This window comes from Magallana gigas, chromosome 3 (genome assembly GCF_963853765.1).
Source record: "Magallana gigas chromosome 3, xbMagGiga1.1, whole genome shotgun sequence".
NCBI classification, from domain to species: Eukaryota; Metazoa; Mollusca; class Bivalvia; order Ostreida; family Ostreidae; genus Magallana; species Magallana gigas.
This window is the reverse complement of record NC_088855.1, coordinates 54,909,370-54,917,092: the sequence shown is the minus strand read 5'-3', so window position 1 is coordinate 54,917,092 and position 7,723 is coordinate 54,909,370.

Genomic DNA, 7,723 nt, shown 5'->3' with positions numbered 1-7,723 from the left:
TGCTATTAAAAGAAACAGCATAGTCGTCTTCTAAGGGATTTTTAGTCTGACATCATTATGATTTTATTTCGTGCAGTCCGTGATTTTTCTTAGGTCGCTGTAGGTTTCGACCAATCGATAACGGGGACTGTGGATTTCAGCCCTGTCAGTTTCTACAGCTGTTCTATAGAGCTATGAATTAACTATAAGTTCCGTAAGAAATAGAGGAAATCATACCGACCGATGTAACTATAAGGTCAGGATCGTGTTCTGTCAGTGACCCTGGTTCAATACATTCATTTCATTCTATATAGCCAAACCATAAGGAAAACAAAAAACGTAGAGGACGTTATTATAGCAAAAAATTACCAGAGAAATATAAAAAAAAGATTGAAATAAAAGTGAGGTAGATAATTAGCTTGGTAACTACACATACAAATAGCATTCATTTTAAAGTTGAATGTTTACAGTAAACTTTTCTTGGAAATGTTTGCTATGCAGAATGTACACTATGATGCCGGTAACCGGTATCAACATCGACTATACTCTGTCCCGAGTTTTTGCTTCCACCACGTTTCGCTTGATATTTCGATTATTATAAATAACTTTGTGCTCATACGTTCATCCACTAATATGAAAAATGTCCAGATTATCTATTTTGAAACGCCACCTCTACCGCTTCAGGTTTCAAAACACATCCCAAAATAGAGAGTATACGGGAATAATAATACCAATAAACATAATACGAATACACGCACACAACACCAGATCTCAATGTACACCAACTAAACACGAATACCCGCACACAACAACAGATCTTAATGTACACCAACTAAACACGAATACACGCACACAACAACAGATCTCAATGTACACCAACTAAACACGAATACACGCACACAACACCAGATCTCAATGTACACCAACTAAACACGAATACACGCACACAACACCAGATCTCAATGTACACCAACTAAACACGAATACACGCACACAACAACAGATCTCAATGTACACCAACTAAATATGAATACACGCACACAACAACAAACTGAACTTTATTTCTTTTTTTACAACGATTGATAAACAAGTTGTACAACTTTTATTAGCGCGAGGGGTCATTGGTTTGGGAAGAAGCCAGAGTACCCGGAGAGAACCTACGTGTCCTATCACATACAACCACTGCCGATCACGGGGATCGAACTCCGGTCGCAGCAGTGAGAAGCAAGTGCATTGTCCACTACGCTACTTTGCTAAACACGAATACACGCACACAACAACAGGTCTCAATGCACACCAGCTAAACACACATATCATGACGTGCAGGAACACACGCACGCCTCAACAGGTATCCACGCACCCCGCAACAGACATACAGGTATATACGTACACAACAACATGAGTACATGAACAACACAACATGAGTACATGAACAACACAACATGAGTACATGAACACCACAACATGAATACATGAACAACACAACATGAGTACATGAACACCACAACATGAATACATGAACACCACAACATGAGTACATGAACACCACAACATGAATACATGAACAACACAACATGAATACATGAACAACACGACATGAATACATGAACACCACAACATGAATACATGAACACCACAACATGAATACATGAACAACACAACATGAATACATGAACAACACAACATGAATACATGAACAACACGACATGAATACATGAACACCACAACATGAATACATGAACAACACAACATGAATACATGAACAACACAACATGAGTACATGAACAACACAACATGAATACATGAACAACACAACATGAATACATGAACAACACGACATGAATACATGAACAACACAACATGAATACATGAACAACACAACATGAATACATGAACAACACAACATGAATACACGCACATTACATTAGGTACACACCTACGCCACACCTTATATACACGCACACCACAACAGGTATACACATACATCTTGAAGGTATACGTGCACATTAAAACAGGTATACACGTACATCACAACAGGTATACACATACTTTACAACACATTACCGCAACATGTATACAGGTATACACGCAAACATTTAGCTCAACGGGTATACAAACAAAGTACATTGAAATATATTATCTTTGATACTTTTTAATCAAATTTTTTTTATGAAATAGGAAAATCAATCATTTTCTAATCAATCAAATCTAAATAAATGATTCTATTCAGACGTTAACATTAAAGTTTCATAACAAAGGATAAACCAAAATCATTGCATAAGCTTAGACGTTTGGTGATGGTGTTTGGGGGTTGGGTGGGGACACCTCGTGTGTGTTTCTATGTGTATGTCTTCCATTTGGAACGAACGTATTGGAAATGTTCTTAATCATTGCAATTCAAAACAGTAGAGTATCCTTTTTTAGACAACATATTTAACACCCTAGAAAATTAGATTTGGCCTTGCCTACCTTGGACCCTGTCCCTCGTGGTCTGGTCAGGGGTTAAACCCCTCCATCGGCCATCTCTTTGCGTTTTCAGACTGGACAACAACGTCACTCCACTCATTTAAATAGGGGGCACTGTTCTGTTACCCAGACTAAACCCCACTGGAATGTTACCATGTTGGTCTGTGATCACCAGTGTAGCTGATGCAAAAATGGCTTAGAGGCATTTCCTCTTGGAATTCAACCTGATCTGGCTAAAAACTTGCTCTTTAAAGAAACTGCTTACTATAGGTGTTTAAAACGTATGATTAGGAATAGAGATCGTGAATATATTTTTAAGATTAAATATTTATCAATGAATGTTTATGCACGAGTTAAAATTTTGATAAAATTAGAAAGATGGATGCAACCTTAATAGATTTTTTTTTTTCGTTGTGCGTTGCGTCAAGGGTTTTTTTCCTTTTGCAACGATGTTTTTATCGTCAAAGTGTGCGCCCGACCCTTTTTAGACGGTGGCTGTTCAACAGCCTCCGTATATTGTGATTGTCTTGTCCGTGACGTCAAAGAGACGTATCTCTCTTTACAGCTGCCCCCTCCCCGCAAGTGATTTGGGAAGTCGGTGTATTTAAAAAAGATATATATATATATATATATATATATATATATATATATATATATATATATATATATATATATATATATATATATATATATTTGTATATAATATATATCATTAAAACTGGAACCATACTACTGAACTTGAGTTCTCTGCAAATTCAAAATAAATAGCAAAATTAAGTTCATGTGTTTATTGTGTCCATAGGCTTAATGAGAGAGAGAGAGAGAGAGAGAGAGAGAGAGAGAGAGAGAGAGAGAGAGATTTCTTTTGAGAAAAAAGAAGTATACGAATTAAACTTCACAAACACTGTCACAGTATATCATTCTTTAAATAAAACATCACAAACAGTGTATAATACTTCATTGTTAAGTATGCTTCCTTTCTCTTTACTTAAAATCACACATCACAAACAGTGTAAAATACATGTACTTCATTGTTAGACATATTTTTTTTTCTCTTTACTAGAAATCAAAACATCACAAACAGTGTAGAATACTTTATTGATGGGCGTGCTTCCTTTCTCTTTCCTTGAAATCAAACATCACTAACAGTGTAAAATACATGTACTTCATTGTTAGACATACTTTTTTTCTCTTTGCTAGAAATCAAAACATCACAAACAGTGTAGAATACTTTATTGTTAGGCATAATTCAGTTCTCCTCACTTGAAATGAAAACTTAAAACGAAACGTTTTTCCCTTATCTTGGAAGGAGCACGTGGTGCACCTCGCGCGTTGATTTGATTAACAGGGGTAACACGTGGACTTTGACTGAAAATGCATGCTGGATTCAATCACAATGTACTATATTCTTCTGTGGATACTAATTTTATGAATATATAATATTAGTATATATTTTAAATGAATGTACGTAAAATTACGCCTAAAACGCTCTCTCTCTCTCTCTCTCTCTCTCTGTCTCTCTCTCTCTCAACGATCGTAATACGAGAATATCTGGATCGACGACACTCATTAATGAAGAAACCCCTTTTGCAAGATAGAAAAGGGGGGGGGGGGGTGTTGTACAGTTAGACAAAGTAGTTTGCAATTTAGAGGTTATCTTTTGTCTTGAGCAGGTGTGGAAACCTCTAAAATATACCGTTTTCAATCTTTCGTTTGCAAATCACTATACACAGGAAATAATATCAACTTAAACTAAATATACACAAGAAAAGAAATGTGTACATAAATAGTTTGCGTTGTATTTTTTGAGTTCGAGTTGTATGCATTTAATAACATGTACAGTAAAATGAGTTTCCAATGTTGTTTTGTGATGCAAAATAATTTCCTCCTTCCTTTTTTGTAAAGATAAAACACATTTAAGTAGTAATATATTAGCAAGCTTATAAGGTTAAGATAAGAGAACAACACAATTTTTTAAAATATTATCTACCTAACTCTGATGTCAACCTGAAAAATATCCTCGCGACCTTAAATTGCCATAATAATAAACCGCTTTGCGATTATCCTAACATGATAAGGGTAAGCGCGCTGTTTTTTCTTAAATAAAAAAATCATATATTGTCATTAGTTTAATTTCCTCCGAAATGATGCCTCCGTCTATCAGTACTTTCATTAATCTTCTGAACACATATAGCATTTGTGCACTTAATGTGAAAGTACTGAATTTTGGACACGCAGGTTAAGTCATTTTTCAAAAGGGGATTACCCAAAACACTTAAAAAGCTTAAAGAAAAGAAACTAGTAAAACAGAAAATCCAAATCAAATTTTATAATAAGAAATTGTATATTAACATCATGATATATATTATTTTTTATCATGATTATGTATCATATATTTGTATTTGATTAAAAAAAGGTGACGGATACAATCGGGTTAAAAACTATTTTTATATGTATATTCATGTAAAAAAACCCACGATCGATTTGTCAAAAAATGGTTGTCCCCACTCTACCCGCCGGTTATCTCGTGCTTTTAGTAAGATCTTAGAAGTAAGCCTAACGCTGCACAGTAAAGTAAATTGAACTAATGTACAAGGGCGAGGCGGATATCTGACATTGTATAAGTAGTGAATCAAAAAAACCAATCCATCCTGCTCGTTAAGTTAAGAATTGTTAATTGTACATCTTAAATAATATGTACCGGAAAAGCTATCAAACATTATTTTAAAAAATGCATGATTTCAGGAAATAACTTCAAAGTTACATTGTTTTATACTAGAGTGTGTGACATTATTCATACTAGTCATATTGTTCATTAAATGTATTCATCACATCAATCTGGTAAAGTCGCCGAGTACTGAAGTAATGGGGGGGGGGGGGGGGGGGGGGTTAAATACAGTTTGTGCTCGAATCTGGGTCACATGTAATAGTGGCGTGTTATTTAAATAGTTCAACTAGCTTGAATAAGCCAGTCGATATTTAAAGCAATATGAGCTGCAATTTTCATGTTGAATTTTTTTTCTTCACGAAAATGTTATTTTCTAGTTAAAAGACAAAAAATATCATGGGTTTTAAATTTCTCTTATCCATATTTTTGTAGGAAAAGGCGTTAAGAAGCCTTAATTGGAACAAAATTTAATTATTGTCGTCCTGTACAAAAATTGATTGGCTATATATTCCTTAGACGAGAAATCGTTCTTTTTACAAAAATTAATGATTTGTTTTAATCTTTTTAATAATAAAAGTTCAAGTTACGTGCAGACTTATTATACTAGCAGGTTTTTGCACTAAAAAAAATTATAAAAAAATACAGCTCATATTGCTTTAAACTATTCATTCGATTAAATATCTTTGATTTCTATCATAGTTCGAATCATATTTTGTTTCCCGTTTTAAATTCACGGGATTCGGATCTAACGTGAAATTAATCTTCAAATAATTGGAGTGAACACTTTTTCAATCAGATTCGCTGCACGCTTTCATGCAACAGACCGGAAATACGGGGTTACATCTTCTAGATGTCTATCAAAACAACTAATGAGAAAAGGCGCCGTTGAAATGTTTTTTAATTACTCCATGTTGCTTCTTTTTGTAGTACTAGTGAATTAAGCATGCCTCATGCACCTTTGCTTTAGTGACAGACAAGGTCATTGAAATAGGAGTGGGGTCAACCCGACACAGAAATAACTGACCCTTGAACTTTGAACTTTAAAACTAATGACCAATCAGAAGTTAATCAAGCATGTTACAAAACAGAATGATACTGGGCCTTATACTGGTGGCCAACAGAAATATTTACATTCGGTGTATTTATTGAATAGTTCTGATCCAAATTTTGGAACATATAAACAAGGGAGTTCCTTGTTGTGTAACTTGAAACTTTGCCTCATGTATCAGGTACAATGTTTTGTATATAAGTTGGTACTAAGATATTTTGCATTTTGTACATAACTATTGTTTAAAATATAATGAGTTTCTTGAAGCAATAGTTGTTGCCCCGTTACTATTATTGCAGCATATAATTGAACCTATTCCACTTTTTCAATGTCCATCTTTGTGCAACCAACCCAAACTTCAACAGCATGTACTCTAATTCTGATGAAAGATACGTACAGTTGTAAAACAATATCCCTTGAAACGGAAAATTTTAGCTTTTTTGTAAGCTTTTTTTAACAATGTTATCAATCTGTTTTGACCAACTTAAGTTTGAAGATAACTGTACACCAAGATGTTTGTGGTCTGTAACATATTCTAATTGACAATGTTCAAAAAATAAATTATGAAATAAAGTACATTTTTCAAATGAGAAAATACTTTGGTTTTCTGTGAATTAAATTTCAACAACTATTTTTTTTACCATTCACCTAATATTTTGAGATCATGATAATAGATTTCGCTCAATAAGATTAATATTATCTGAACATTGTAAAGAATCTATGCTGTCATAGTAGCTTGCAGTTGCATGTTTACTTTATTTTCCTAAAAATAACCCAATTAGATTCTCTTTTTGGGGTTCATGTTTAATATTTGTCACTCTACAGCTGTTCATGATTGTATGTACCTCATGTGAATTATTTATCTTTAATAAATCAAAGTTTAGATCACCAAGTATTATAATATTATTAGAAATATCTGTAGCCTTTTCGGAACACCAAGACAATTTTTACCAAAAGGCGCTACTTGAGTGTGGTGGACGATAAATACAGCATACCAGAAGAATCCCTTTCACTTGTGGTATTTCTATCCAAATAATTTCAGTATCATAAGGTTCTAAATCTTCTCTACTGTACGCATTCATAAAGTTTGAAACAAAAATCATTACTACACCACCATAGCTGTTGCAATCTTTTCTAAAAAAATATTATCAAAACCCTCAATGAACAGATCTTCATTTAAAACATTAGTGTCTAAATGAGAATCTGTCAAACATAGAATATCAAAATCATGCACTAAATACATTAGAGAGACAATCTTGTTTCTTATTTGCTTCGAATTTTAAGATGTGAAGGTAATCACGCGTCTAACATAATCATTTTGATATGTACTTTTAAAAAATAATCGTATCTTTTCAATCTCAAAAAAGAGTTTTCCCGGAAAGTTTCTGTATGTATATTTTTAGCCGCGGAAGCGCACAAATACCGGTTACATTTTTTATGGCTGTTCCATCTATTATTCATATCACTGACGAAGAGCGTATAATTATATAATATTTTAAAAGCGATGATATCGATGCAAAAATTGTCCATACAAATAAAAATCAAAATAAATATATGCATTA